The 14,586-nt window shown below is 41.6% G+C and overlaps 1 protein-coding gene and 1 long non-coding RNA gene across 3 annotated transcripts in view; one reads left to right on the forward strand and one right to left on the reverse strand.

The window, feature by feature from the left end:
- LOC146716593 (uncharacterized) overlaps positions 1–14,586 on the forward strand; it is a 304,253-nt gene that overhangs the window by 130,835 nt on the left and 158,832 nt on the right. The gene's annotated exons all lie outside the window — the stretch shown is intronic.
- Positions 2,319–5,481, reverse strand: LOC146716602 (uncharacterized). Of its 2 annotated transcripts, none has more exons than XR_014919152.1 (3): positions 5,286–5,481; positions 3,747–4,211; positions 2,319–3,651 (listed from the first exon to the last, which is right to left on the reverse strand). It is a non-coding gene; the product is annotated as an uncharacterized LOC146716602 (long non-coding RNA). The 2 variants fall into 2 exon arrangements; XR_014919151.1 differs by having other exon boundaries at positions 2,319–3,430; positions 3,583–4,211.

Here is a 14,586-nt window from a genome sequence, read left to right on the forward strand (position 1 = left end):
AATAAAAGATGTGCTTACAGTCTGAGGAGATTGTCCCCAACACCACAGATCGCATTTGCAACACTGTCCAGTGATGCTGCATCTCCCTGCAAAGGATCATCTCCTCCTCTCTCAGGCGCCTCACAGCCATCACCTTCTCAAAGACCTTTCTCTTTGTCCGGAGGTCAGCAGCAGCTGCAGTTTAACAACATCAGATGGGAAAACATAGCAGCATATTATGATTCAAGAACAAAACATTCAACTGCTGCTCAGATACTGGGAGTTTGTTTAAAAAGGATATTTAGAAATCAAGAGCTTACGTTCACTTGTGCTCTGCCAGGGCCAAACGTCGCTCTGCATGAGGGCATCACTGGATACGATTTGCTTTGTTGCTTGTTTCCTTGTTGTAGTCGTCAACAGCAGCCGCCAAGCGTTTCTTCTCATGTAAGATGACCTTGTGAATTCTGTGTCGCCTCTTGTTGCTATCTGTAAATAATCATAAAAAGGAACACCTTCACATAATGCATATATTTACATTTTAATCTACACTCATCAATTCGTTTGCTAGAACAAATCACATCCAGCTTAAACAAACCTGGATCTGATTTTATTCTGTTTACAAAGTAGCTGTACAAGCTGTACAAACTGAGCATCAAACGGTCCGTTTCAAAGAAACTGTGACACCATTTTGTCTGTAAAGACTTTGTGTTCGCACTCTGATGATGACGACAAGCTGCTCTACTCGTGCCTGCAACGCTCCAAGGCTGCCATCAGTTTGATCCGTTTCTAAGTGAGAGGAATATTAATCAGAACACAGGATGAGTAACAGTCACCAAACTACAGTGGACTCTGTAATCACTGACTTGATGATATTCATTATAAGACATCTGGAGCCTTCATGTGCTGCTTTATCATGAGATAACAAGTATGTTGGTGTTCAGCTTTATAAAACCAACTAGTACGACATCACTTCAACCCAGGTCCAATCCAATTTGATCAAACGCAACAACTCTGCCATCAATTCTGCTTTTACAAGCTTATTTTTCATTGTTTGTTGACACTGTCAGAAAGATCTTAACTCTAAGTTCTTTAATGAGGCCATGGTGGGTCCTGTTGTTATACACGAGTGCATTATATTGAGACTCAACTTCAGCCCACTGCTGCAGTGTGTCGTCATCCACACCCAGCTCATTTCTGCTCGCATTCAGGCTCTCCACTTGTTCTCTAAGGATCCTTATGATCTAAGAATACATTAATAAATGTCATTCATATGGACATTTTTAGAGTACTGGTGTTTCCCCCATTACCACACACATTAAAATGGGTGTTGAAAAAATGACCTTTAGATATCTCTGGCTCAAAGTGCGGCCCAGTTGTTCCACTTTCCTTTTGTTCCAGCCCAAAGCCAGGAGGCTCAGCATGTCTGTTCGCCCTGCATTTCAGTTAGTATACAAATAAGAATGAATGAGCAGGAGACTGAGTGGAATCTCACACACAGACACACACCTGCTTTAGACGTGTACTTCGTTGTGATGGCCGCCCTAGACAGGAAACTGTTTACTTGTTCCACCTCTTCTCCAACTGTAGAACCGGCCCCATCCTGAAACGCACCTCCCCATTTGATCTATAGAAAGGAGGTCACAATACATGACTGCTGAATTCATTCAACCTTATAACAAAATGTCTTAAACGTATCCAAGCCTACAAGCTGCAGTATACCTCGCACATCCAAGTGTGAGCTACTCAAAATGAAGTACACATTAAGATAAAGTCAAGTAAATAGTATTACGACAACACCAAGAGAAAAACAAAATAAATATCCACCCATCCAAATATGTATCCACACACACACACGTATGAGTATATGGTTATGGCGTTAACGTCATTTTAACAAGATTAACGCTGACAGCACTGATATATATGTGTATCTTACATCATTTGTGTGTCTCTGGATGTATTTCACAAACTCAGCAACTTCCTCATCTTTCTCAATGAAGACACCTTCAAAGTTCCCCTGCTCTGAAGTGCTGAACGAACACAGTGACAGTTGTTTGAAAAGAAACATCAAAATACAATTTTTGTACAAATCCATATTTGATTTATGTACACAATGCATAACGTACCTTGCATTAGACTGAAAGCGATAAAGCTTGCAGTTTCCATCAACTGAGACGGCGAGCATGTCTGGAGTGCAGGCAGGGCAGCTAAAGCATGGCTCCTTGCACATCCTGTCCACCTCAAACTTTACAGCACTCCACTCCAAGAAACTTTTGCTGAAGGCATCAGCTGATATTCGGCCAGTCTTTTAAGTAGGACAAACAACAGAATATTCACGGACAGTCATCATAAACATTGATTTGCACAATTTCCTTAAACTTGACAAATTTAGAAACTCACCCTTCCAAAATGGGCTGTTCGTTCATCCAGCACTTTGACAAAGGCCTTAAGTGACATCCCTGCTGCAGCTTCTTAATGTCATAGAAAGACTGAAAGACATCCATTGAAAACAGGGTGCAGAAATTTAAGGTGCCAGGCCAATATCCACCACCCTGGAAGTCCTTAACTGAGGGGGACCACATTAGGCCACAGCTGGTGCAGCTCACCACTGGCAGTGCAAGGTTATAACGGCCTTTAGGAAGGATAAGGAGAAATCCAGTCATGGCTCAACAAAGACATTCATTTTTTCCCATGTTGTTTTCAAAGCGGTCTGGTAAATCCAAATGACCTTTGACAGGTGCCCACATATACTGCGGGCCGAGGGTAATTCAAAACAATGTAGCAATGTACAATTTGCACTAAAACCTGCAAACACATCTATTGTGTATGTACTGTGTGACAAAAGAGCAACTTACCATTTATGGTTACAAGAGCCACAATTGCACCGGGTGAAACCTCAACGTTACCTGCTGGGCAGTCACACACAGTCTGGTCTTTGCACAGGCAACAGCCGAACTAACATTAAAAACACACAATATATATAAAAAGAATTGGAAATTAAATGATACACAATAAATATACAATAACAGCACACACTCATAGTACATAGCAATAAATGCATAAGACTTAAAAACCGTACATATTGGATTGTGAAACTCTGATGAAGGCTGCAAAAACCCTCCTGTTACTGCCTCTCTGCTGTGCAGGACAAAGCGTGTGTGAACTGCAATATCACAGTCAGCACAAAGGAATGGAAGAGGCAGGCAGTCCAGACACCTCACAACTACTTGTTTGCCACACTGACACACACGGTGTGACTGTGGATCCAGAGTAGCTAACATATTGTCTATAAGACAAGGCCTGGCCTCTTTCCACTTTAGCAAGGACACCATGTTTCTGATCGCCCAGTGAGTAGCAGCTGACTCAGACAACGTCTCACAAGTCATGGCTGCGTCCTCTTCTCCATCCTCCAACAACTGAAGGAGCTCCTGACGAAGCACCTCAGTTCCACACACTAACAGAAAAAAAATAAAGAAACTCTTCCACAAAGTGAAAAACACTCTAGGCAGTATGTTTCTTAGGACTGCACAAAAGCCCTGCCTAACTCAACTATAACAACAAATATAAAAGTAAAGGAATCACAATATATACAAGAAGGTAAAGTACCTTTTGTTGGGTTGACACTGGCAACATAACTAGGTTCTTCACGTGGACACTGATGCTGATCTGCAGACACTGGGGGGAAAAAGAGATTGAAGAATATTTACTTACTGAAATTCTTTGGTGAAAACAAGTTGTGAGATAAAATCAATGGTTGTGAGAACACTGACCACGTGGCAACTAGTACTTCGACTGGATGATGGTCTTTGAGGAATAAAATCTCCCTGTCTGTCAAGGGCGGCATCACTTACATTTTGATTAGATACCTTGAGTTTGTAAATGATCAGATTACATAATTGGAATACAATGTATCCAATTCAGGGTTGCAGGAGGATGAAGCCTATCCCAGCTGATACAGGACAAAGACAGGCTGCCAGTTTATTGCAGGGCTAACACGATATGTGTAACAGAAAATCCACTTAAATGTTTGATATTTCTTATAATAATCATAATTATGACTATTATTTAAAGGTTTCTTTAAATAATACATTTTGATTTTTTATAACCTCTAAAATATAAACCTGAGCTGTTTCAGATTCTGACCTCTGACCTCACTGCAGCTCCCTCTTGGAAGTACGTCTGCTTCTTGTCTACCCCCAGTGATGACCGCCTGCCCTTGATATCACGTACTGTACCTGAGGAACAAAAAAGGACAAACACTTGCCTTCATTTAAGAAGTACATTCATACAGAGGTAATCTATGGAAACACACTAGTTCACCCTTTGGGAGAAATCAGTTCCTGTGAAACATTTCTGTAAATGAACATCATGTGGAGAATGAATGAAATGAGTTCTTCAGGTGACTCAGCAGTCCCACACTGACAAATGAAATCTAGTTAAACTATTAAGCATATTTGCTCTTCTGAAATATGTGTTAAACAACAACAAACATAAATTAGTAACAAAAATACAGCTGAGTAGAGGCTTTACAAACCACCAGCAGCCATAATGCTAAATTTTAATCTTCAAATGTTTCTGAGCCGTCTTCAACCTGCTTTTAACACATTAAAGTCCCACAGTCAATGCAGCCTGACTCAATCCTAGATGTTCAGCACACAGAGACACAGAGGTGCCGTTTAAAGTTTAGTGATAACCTGAGTCACTGATCATTTGCAGTATTACAGAGTCTGGCAGTCTTTGCATGATGTCCACGTCACTGTGAGTTTCTAGCTGACTCTCAGGTGTGACAGGTGTGCCAGCAGGAAAGAGTAATAATAACCTGCATCCTGAGGTTTGTCATGCAGGATTAAAGCAGCCAGGCTTTGTTCACACAGCTAGGATTGTATTTTACACTGACCCTGGGTCAGTATAAGTATCATACAGTTTAAACGAAGCACTGAAACTTGCACATATTTATTACAGATGCACTGAAGCTAATCGAGATATTTGCTGTCAGTCTGTGGCTGCGATTAAACACTTTACTGAAAACTTTATTAACTAGTAACTTCATCAGTCATGACAGAAGCTAATATTTCTGTGCTAACATCGTTTAAACAGTAACAGCTTTCCTCCAATATAAGCTAACGTTTACACCGTAACTTTAAGCTAGCACCATAAAGACGGTAAAACACGTAATAACATCTACAAATGCATCTTAAAGCTGTTATATTAGCACTCGGTGTATTACTAACATAACCACATTAACATTACTGACACTCGCAGACTTTTAATAGTCATTCTATAAATGCTGTCCGTTTAAATGGTCTTACCTGGTGGTCCATATGGTCCATAAGTGAAGCAGAGGGAGCCTGACCATGCGTCACACGTTTGACGAGTTGGGAGTGAGAACGTGTTGGGCTATAAGGAACACACTCACTTCCTGAGCCCTGGGCAATAAGAGACGTTTTGTGTTTTATGATTTATTGATATGTTTGATCCTTTCTGACCTGCGTTAATGAAGCAGTCATTAGAGCACCATGTCCGCTAGAATAGTTCTGTAGTTTGATGCTTGAGTCGTTGCAGACTTGTTGAAACTCCCTCACCCGTCAAAGCAGCGTCTTTGTTATTCGCGTCCAGCAGATGGCAGTGTTTCACTGTCTGACGGCTGTCTGAAGCTTCAGCTGGATTATCCGTTTGCTATGTTTGCCATGTTACAGTGGGGAGGAAAAACTCCTTTTTAACAGGAATATCTAGACATGAGTGATTACTGCAGTGGGGCACTATCTGTGCTATCTATAAGAAATGTTAGCAACAATAAAACTCTGAGGATCAGGGCTCCATTTCACTCCAGTGTTCAGTGGCATTTTAAAAGAGTGAATACCGACGCTGAATGTCTTTGTAAAGCAAAAGCACTTTGTTAGCCTTTACAGAGCAAAGCTATGGATCAATGTGCAGTGAAGAAAAATCGAGGTGGCCAGTCTGTCCTTTCCTAACCAATCATAGAGCTCCTTACATTGTTGCGCTGGAGAATAACTAAATATAATATAAAGATGATATTGAAAATAATCTTTTGTAGAGTCACTACTTAGTGGGCAGAGGACAGTTATCACTTTGCTGGATGCTTTAAAGTCGCATGTTCTGTATTTGCTGTATGCAGATTAGCAGGATATTAACAGATTAACAGCTTTTATTAGACTTCATATGATAATCAACAGTGAAGTGTTTCTCTTTCAGTGTTTATTCTTGCTCATTGAATGATCTCTGTTCAGATAATATGCTGCACTCATCTCATGTTTCTTTAAATACGGCATCACTTGTCCAGCTGTCAAACTCTGAAAGAGTTACAGTTTCACCACTGAGCACTTTGAATGGTTATTCTTTTATTTAAAAGCACTTATTCTAGCTGCATCATCAATACGACAAAAACAGTGACTTCAACAAAAATTTATCTAAAAATATTTAGGGGGAAATGTTCCTACACCCCTCATGTAAATGTTACATCTCCAAAAGGGAGAAATAATCAGAATAAGGCGTAATCATTGTCATGATAATAATGACCATGAAAATGAAACTAGGCCTACCTTTAGTTCAGCACACTCAGTGTTGCATAAAGACATGCGAACATGCCATCATCCATTCTGGAGCCTACTTTTAAAAAGAGCGAGCTGTTTATTCTGGCTGAGTAGCAAACAGAACCAACCATGAAAACCTAAACTGGGAAAACACTCGGAAACCTTGAACACTGGGAATATGGAGACACAGGGGTAGGTGAACAGACACTGACAAAGGACAGAGGAAAACAGAGACAATATATATAAGACAAGAAGTAACACAGACACCCTTTTCAGTGACAAAAATGAGAAAATATCCAGTGAAAGGCAGTTCTCTTGGAAAAACTGCCTTATTGATGTCAACGGTCAGAGAAAAATGTCTGATAGGAAGGCAACCGTAGCTCATACAACCATTTGTTGCAACCAAAGAATGCAGAAGAGCGTTTTGGTCAGCTAAGAACAGGAAATTGAAGCTACAGTTCTCAAAATTTGACATGAGAAGATTGGATAAATGTTGCCTGGTCTGATGAGTCTTGATTTCTGCTCTGACATGCAGATGGTCGGGTCAGAATTTGGCATAAATAGCATGAAAGGATGGATCCATGCTGCCTCATGTCAGCTGTGCAGACTAGTGGTGGTGGTGTCACTGTGGGGGGGAGGGGCGGTATTTTCTTGCTGAAACGTTACATAGTGTGTGTGTGTGTGTGTGTGTGTGTGTGTGTGTGTGTGTGTGTGTGTGTGTGTGAGAGAGAACAACTTGAAACAAACTGCAGCAATAAGGGCAAACTAGTGCACAGTTATGTTTACGTGAGCGTTATTTTGTATGCATTTGTACAGTTCCATAACTGTGAGAATACATTGATAGCATTTAACTCTAGTAACAGGCATTTGTACCAGTAAGCATGAAAAAGTAGGGAAAAGAACTAGTATGTAAGCACTGACTAGTACTGTAAAGTATATGTGTATATAGGGCAATCGTGGCTCAAGAGTTCGCAGTTCATCCTGTAATTGGAAGGTTGCCAGATTGAGCCCCGCCTCCGACAGTCTCGGTCGTTGTGTCCCGGGGCAAGACACTTCACCCGTTGCCTACTGGTGGTGGTCAGAGGGCCCGGTGGCGCCAGTGTCCGGCAGCCTCGCCTCTGTCAGTGCGCCCCAGGGCAGCTGTGGCTACAATGTAGCTGCCATCACCAGTGTGTGAATGTGTGAATGACTGAATGTAGTGTAAAGCTCTTTGGGGTCCTTGGGGACTAAGTAAAGCGCTGTACAAATACAGGCCATTTACTGTGCGTGTGTTTATGCTCAAGTGTATGAATAAATTAGTCAGTTTTAAACAGTTGCAATTTAAACAGTAGAAGAGTGGCACTATATTTATATATTTATAAAGAATTTCAAACAACAATTAATTGATGCTCAAAGCAGGTTTATTTAATTAATATCCAGATTTCCAATTAGTTCCCAATTCATTCAGCAGCAAATCACATCACCACTCACTTCAAGGCTGTATGTATTATTGTAAGGTAGACCCTACAATAGTACATACAGAGAACCCAACAATCATATGACCCCCTATGAGCAAGCACTTTGGCGACAGTGGGAAGGAAAAACTCCCTTTTTACAGGAAGAAACCTCCGGCAGAACCAGGCTCAGGTCGGGGCGGCCATCTGCTGCGACCGGTTGGGGTGAGAGAAGGAAGACGTTTGTTGTAGGTCTGATTGAAGGACTGATGTGATGGTAAGTTGTCTGCTGTTCCGCTTTGAATATTGAGAGATTAGTTGATGGATTTCAAGCCAAATTGTGCCCAAGTTTAAGACCATATTCATTGGTTGTTTTTGTTGATGTTATTGTTTTGGGCTTTTTTTCCACAAGAATTTTCTAGCTCCCCTAGAATTCTGGCCACCCAAACGATGATTGCTGCTGAGAGAGCACAAGGTTTTGTCCCCCTGTACTATTCATGTCAGTGCAGGGGGTTCTCCTTGAGAGGCCAGGGTCGAAAAAGGGATGCTTCAGAACCTCCGAGGGTGTTATGCGCTGATTTGCATCCAAGGCCAACATTTCTTTGATTAGCCTTACAAATAATGTTTGGCCATTTTCCGGTCCTCGCCTAACCTTCAGCAGTTGTTCGAGGTCATCGAGACGCTTAAGTTTTATATATCGAGTTTCCTTGGATCGATAATCTGTCTCGTATTGAAATTGTTCTTGGGTCTTAAATGTCCAGCGCTGTTCGTTGTGGTTATCCTCGATGAAATAGCTGTCAGTGTACAAGCCAGACTCTAGAAGATGATCTGGTAGCTGACCCTGGGTTTCAATTATGAATTTCAAAACGTCATAATCGTCTTCCCCAGGATAGAGAGGCACCCCTGTAGCAAGCTCCACAGCTACCAGCCCCAGAGACCACATGTCGATTGCTTTGTCGTATGGAATGCCAAGCATAACCTCAGGTGCACAATAACCAATTGTCCCCACACGGTCACCAGGAATCACTGCAGAAGCAGGACATGCGAGGCCAAAGTCTATGAGTTTGACTCTGACTTGAGACTCACTGCGGTTCACAACCATGATGTTGACAGGTTTGAGGTCAGCATGCACTATTCCCACAGAACCCAGGTGGAACAGAGCATTTGCGAGCTGATGCAAAATTGGCCCGAGTTCTCTCATTGGGAGACCTCGGTTATTCCGGTCCCCTATGTAGTCTGACAGGCTTTGGTCGAGGAGTTCGAAATTCAAGCAAATGCGCTCTCCATCGAGGAAATAGCCGTTCCATTCGACAATGTTGCACCTGTCTGGATCCAAGCATCGTAGCTGCTCCAGGATGAAAATTTCCAGTTTTGCCTGGAGCAGAATTTCAGGGTCGCTCTTGTTGACTTTAATAGCAACCGTTTTGTTGTTTTTTGTATCGCGACATTTCGTTACAACACCAAAGCTTCCTTCTCCAAGGAAAGCCTCCACCATGTGGTGATCTCCCAAAATGGTCCCTTTAGATATTCCAAGCTCATCTGAGCCGAAGGATGGGTTGGCTGACATGGTGTAATGTGTCTGTTTGCGCTGTGGATTGGTGAGAAACAAAACTGAACTTGTTTTGGTTTCTCTCGTAAATTGCTCTCAAAACTTCTCGAAAGGGTTTCAGTTGCTGCAGGTCAACGTCCGTTAAGCATAAAGTAAAAGGTGAGCGCTCCTATTTATGGGTTTTGGGATCAAAGCAAAGTTATGACGTCAGAAAGGATCAAAGCAAAGTTACCGCGTCACAGCGATCGAAGGGATTCTCATATGTGCGCATGCGCACACACGTGCTTGTACATTATAACTGTACATTATAACTGTACATAATAATATCAATGATGATAGATTAAATAAATGGGTTTTTGAAAGACGCTTGTGCATTTTTAAAGTCTAAAGTGTTGAATTGATCTGAGTATGTCATCTGTTCAAAGCCTCTCCCAGTCAGTGCTGTTCTCTATGCCTGTCTTACTCTACATGATGTTATTAGCACAAACACTTTAAAGGTGATAATTAGGTCTACAACAATAACACAGACTGCAATGTAGTTAAGCGTCTTACAGTTAGTTTTGAATGAATGAACTTAAAAAACAACACAAGCAAAGATCTGTCTCCTCCTGTTTTTTGTGTCACATAAGAAAGAAGCATCAATATCTGATGAGAAGACTTATTAATTTGGCCTTTCACGTGGTCTTATTCAGGTGATGCGAAGTGAAATATGCATCCTTTTTATGGTAATGTGCTGGAAAATGTTGAAAATGGACATTAAACGTGCTCACAAAGTGCTTGAATTTGACCCTGAAAGGTGTATGAAGCCAGAAAAAGTCACACTTGGAGTAAAAACCTCTCATAGCAAGTTAATCATATTCAATTGATTTGATGCTTTCAGCACAAAATTTAGCCACACAGTCAGGACAGCGTCTGATTTACCTTCATCGGTAAACGTGTTTATGCAGTACATAGTAACAGTGTGGCTGAGTCCTCTGGTTCAAATCAGTTCCAGTACATTTGGAGATGTAAGTCTTAACCTTTCACATGCATCGGGAAGGAAAAAACATTTAATCTTCACAGTACTGCCGAAGTGCAGCGATACATTGTGAAGTGCACATTTCCATTTCTCATACAGTACCGAGCAAAAGTCTTGAACCACCCCCTTATTTTTTCGTGTTTTGCCAGGTCAGTCTGTGTTAACGGTGTTATTAACTGCATTCTTCAACTAAAGAAGTGAGAACAAATGATGTGGGCTTTTGTTTTTTTGCAATAGGCTGCAAGTAAATGTGTACAGATACAATTTAAAATTGGTTCTTTGTTAAGTTTTCTGGTCCTTTCCATGACTTAGGTGTCTGTTTATGTTTGAATGTTTCAGAGATTAGTGTGAAGGGTCTTAACAGACAAAAAGTGGTCAAATACAAGCCCTGGATTAAAAATCAGAAACACTTTAAAAAGCCTGGAGAGCTATTCCTTAATACCACTTTAAAGATTACAGGGAAGTCCGGATCCCTGGAAGCAAATGAGGGATGGCTCAAGACTTTTGCACAGTGCTGTACATGTCATGTTCCCTGTTTTATAGCTCAGCTCAAACTGACACGTTCTCACTAACTGCTTCTCATTTTCTCCACAGTAAACTTTGACCACTTCCAGATACTGCGGGCCATCGGGAAAGGAAGCTTTGGAAAGGTAATGCAGCCTCCATTTTTCACGCCACTTGTATATTGTTTGCCCTTAATTACCCACCACGGTCGTCATCTCTAAAGAATCAGTGCAAGTGAAGCGAAATGTGCTGGGATTACACTTCAGTTCTCGTGTGCTGCTGTTATTTAATAACAGTTATAAATGCAGCTTATGTAATTATTTCTATAAAGTCAGTTAGAGGAGAGCCAATTTCTATTTCATCTCACTCAATCTAGGTGGGAATTTTGACCCCACATCTCAATTTAATTTCAGAGCACATTGAACGTCTGGATGAGACTTCAGTAATGAATTCAGGACTGTGTGTGTGTGTGAGATACACAATTGGGGCTGCAGAGATTGGAATAGTTTACCTTCATTTTAAATATCACTGCCCTGTGCACATTGTCGGCTTTAAAATTCAAACTTAAAGAGTTTGTAAGTAAACTGGCTGAGATGAGACAGACGATGCACCGGGTCCTCGTCTGAGTGCTGGCTTTCAGTTGTGCTGTCTCTCTTGCCCAGCCATGCACACACAGACACTGTGCTACACTTACACAGTGAGACAGATGCTCACAGAGACGTCCAGATACATTTTGTCCTTGCTGGAGGTCATCTTGTGTTTTTTGGCCCACTGTGGCCTCACACCGAGCTCCTGCTGTTTTTTGAACACTTTAACAGCACCAGTCTTTAGCTTCCTGTTGAACACACAGTGGGGGGGTGCAGGAGGTAATAAATCAAGTTTGATTATCCTAATTTATAGCTGTCTTTATGTTAAGGATTAAAATAAAATTCACAAGAGGAAGGTGTTGGTGTGTGTGGTTGGGAAGAGAAGGGCGAAGCTAGAATGAAGCACAAACAGAGGGAGGTGTTTGCCTCTCGCTGTAGCGCTGTGAAACACGATCTGTAGATTGCAGCTTGTGTAGGTGCTCCAAGAAAATGGGTTCATTGGCATGCAGCACTGTAGATGTGCACGTATGCACTCGCGAAAGAGAGAGGATGCTTGTGTTGCTGAGCTCGTTCTTGCACAGCGGGGAGATGTGAGGTAGGTTGGGGCTACCTCATAACTCCCCGCTGTGAGGCTGCCAGATGGGAAGAAGAGGAAACCGCCTGGTTGTCCTGAAACGCTCGTTTTCCTCTGCTCACTTTTCATCTTTACAATCTCAGCACTTGGGTGTGTATCTTCTTGCAGTGGGCCTCTCAGTTTCATTCTTATTCATAAGCTCCTCTTTGTGTTATTTAGTTTGTACCTGAAAAGTCTAATTTATGCCTGAGTACACAAGTACAAATAAAAGGAGTACCACGTACTTTAATGGGTCACCTTGGGTCCAGACCTGAATTAGAGATAATGTTGGGCTGTTTTAGGTCTGAGCCACTAACCTGACGAAAACGCAACACAACTGCTGGTAAGTGCGTGTTGTTTAAAACAGAGAGTTGGAGAGGCAGGTCAGTGCTTTTAAAGGTTTATCAGGTGTCAAATCATTTTATAGATGGGAAATGTAGGACTGTGCAAAAGTTTGAGCCACACCTTAATTCTAAGATATAACTTGCTGGGTAATGGGAAACGGGTGCAACAGTTTAAATTTGAAAAGTTTACATGAAAATACAATATAAAAGGCAAAAACAGAGTTGATATAATGAGGTAATGAGCTTGAGCATCTTTATCTTCAGCACGCCCTGAACTCTCTTAGGCACATTTCTTTGGAATTCCTTTAAGTAGTCTTCAGGAATAGTTCTCCGAGCTTCTTTAAGGACATTCAGAGCTCTTCTTTCGATATCAGCTGCCGTTTTGTTCCATTCTCTGCCGAGATGATCCCACACGGCTCAGGTCAGTCCATGAATGATGGTGTTTCGATGTGTTTAGTAAGCTGCTGCCGATCAGACGCTTTCCAGATGGTATTGCATGGTGCATCAAAGTCTGGTGGTACTTTTCATAATTCCATCAATTTTGACGAAATCCAACACCCTGGCTGAAATGCAGACCCAAACTATGGCAGAGCTGTACAGTAGTTTACAGGTGGTTGTAGACATATTACCACAATTTGAACCAGAACTGTCAAATTTTGGTTCATCACTCCATCAGACCTGCTGCTACTGATTTTCAGTCCAGTTCTTGTGTAATTTGGCATCCCTCAGCCTTTTCTCCCTGTTCCCTTCCTTAATAATGGCTTCTTGACAGCCACCCTTCACTGACACCATGAGATGAGGCTTTGGTGAACACTAGATGGATCAACTGAAGGACCAAGTGCATCTTTCAGGTCCTGTGTCAGGTGTTTGCTGAATATTTTTTGACATGACTTTCAGGTACTGTTCCTCCTCTGTAGATAGATTTTTCAGCTTGTCCCCTTTTTTTCTGTCTTCTACTTTCCCAATCCAAAGAAATTAAATAGTGTGTTTCTGTGACAGGTTGCTAGTAACAAAGTCCCTAAAGATAAAATTTAAAATTGGTTCTTTGCTAAGTTGTGTGTTTTGTATTGTATTTGACAACTCGGGTTTGTCCCCTTGAGTTAGGTTAAGTGGTTTAACCCCCCCAAAAAACAAAAATATCGCTCTGAAAGCGATCAGGTACAAGGACTGGACTGAAAATGGGTGAAAAAGCAGTTAATGTCCAAAGAAAAACTTTAAATGACCTTCAGAAAGTCTAAAGAAAGGAAGAAGAAGAACATCTGGCTCAGCACAGGCAAAATATAAAGAACTGAGGAGAGGCTCAAGACTTATTCACAGATAATCAATCAAATTAATCAAGCGTCATCTGGAAGCATCCTCCTGGCTGTAAGAGCGTCTCGTTTTTGTCTCATTAACTGTCTGGTGGCGCTCACAGTAGTCTGCTGTGACGGGGACCTCGAGGACTAATGTTACAGGGAAATCATTAGGAAAGTGCTTTGGACTGAGCTTTACTGAAATCTCAGTTTTCCCCCTGTCGGAGAGCTCCACCACCTCCACCCCTCCTCCTCCTATTCCTTCTTTTTAAACGTCAGTGCAGGTACCGTCTCCCTCCCTCCCATCCCTGTATTTTTGTTACATAGAACTTAGTGGCTGTGCTCACTGTTCAATTCAAGTTGGTTTAAGAGAGATGGTAGTTTAAAAAACACAAAAACAAGCTGTTTTGGTAAAGCAATATATATGATTATTAAAGATAAAATATAGTGTTAATTTGTTTGAGTTCCTTCCCTCTCTCTTTACTTCTCACTCTGTTTTGAAGCATCTGCCTTGCAGCAGATGGGGGAGACTGTATTGGCAGCTGCTTTCCAGGAGGATGTAGCTCATCTGTATCACGAGGCCTGTTGGGCCATATACGTCCTAAGAGTAAGAGTAATTTCCTGCTCTCTCTTTTCCTCTCTAACTTTTCCCTGTGTGCATTAGGGCTGCCACAAACGATTATTTTGATAGTCGACTAGTCACCGATTATTTTTGCGAT

This window comes from Copadichromis virginalis, linkage group LG3 (genome assembly GCF_057382275.1).
Source record: "Copadichromis virginalis isolate Kocher_CV1m ecotype Utaka linkage group LG3, C_Virginalis_male_GT1.1, whole genome shotgun sequence".
Classification (NCBI taxonomy): Eukaryota; Metazoa; Chordata; class Actinopteri; order Cichliformes; family Cichlidae; genus Copadichromis; species Copadichromis virginalis.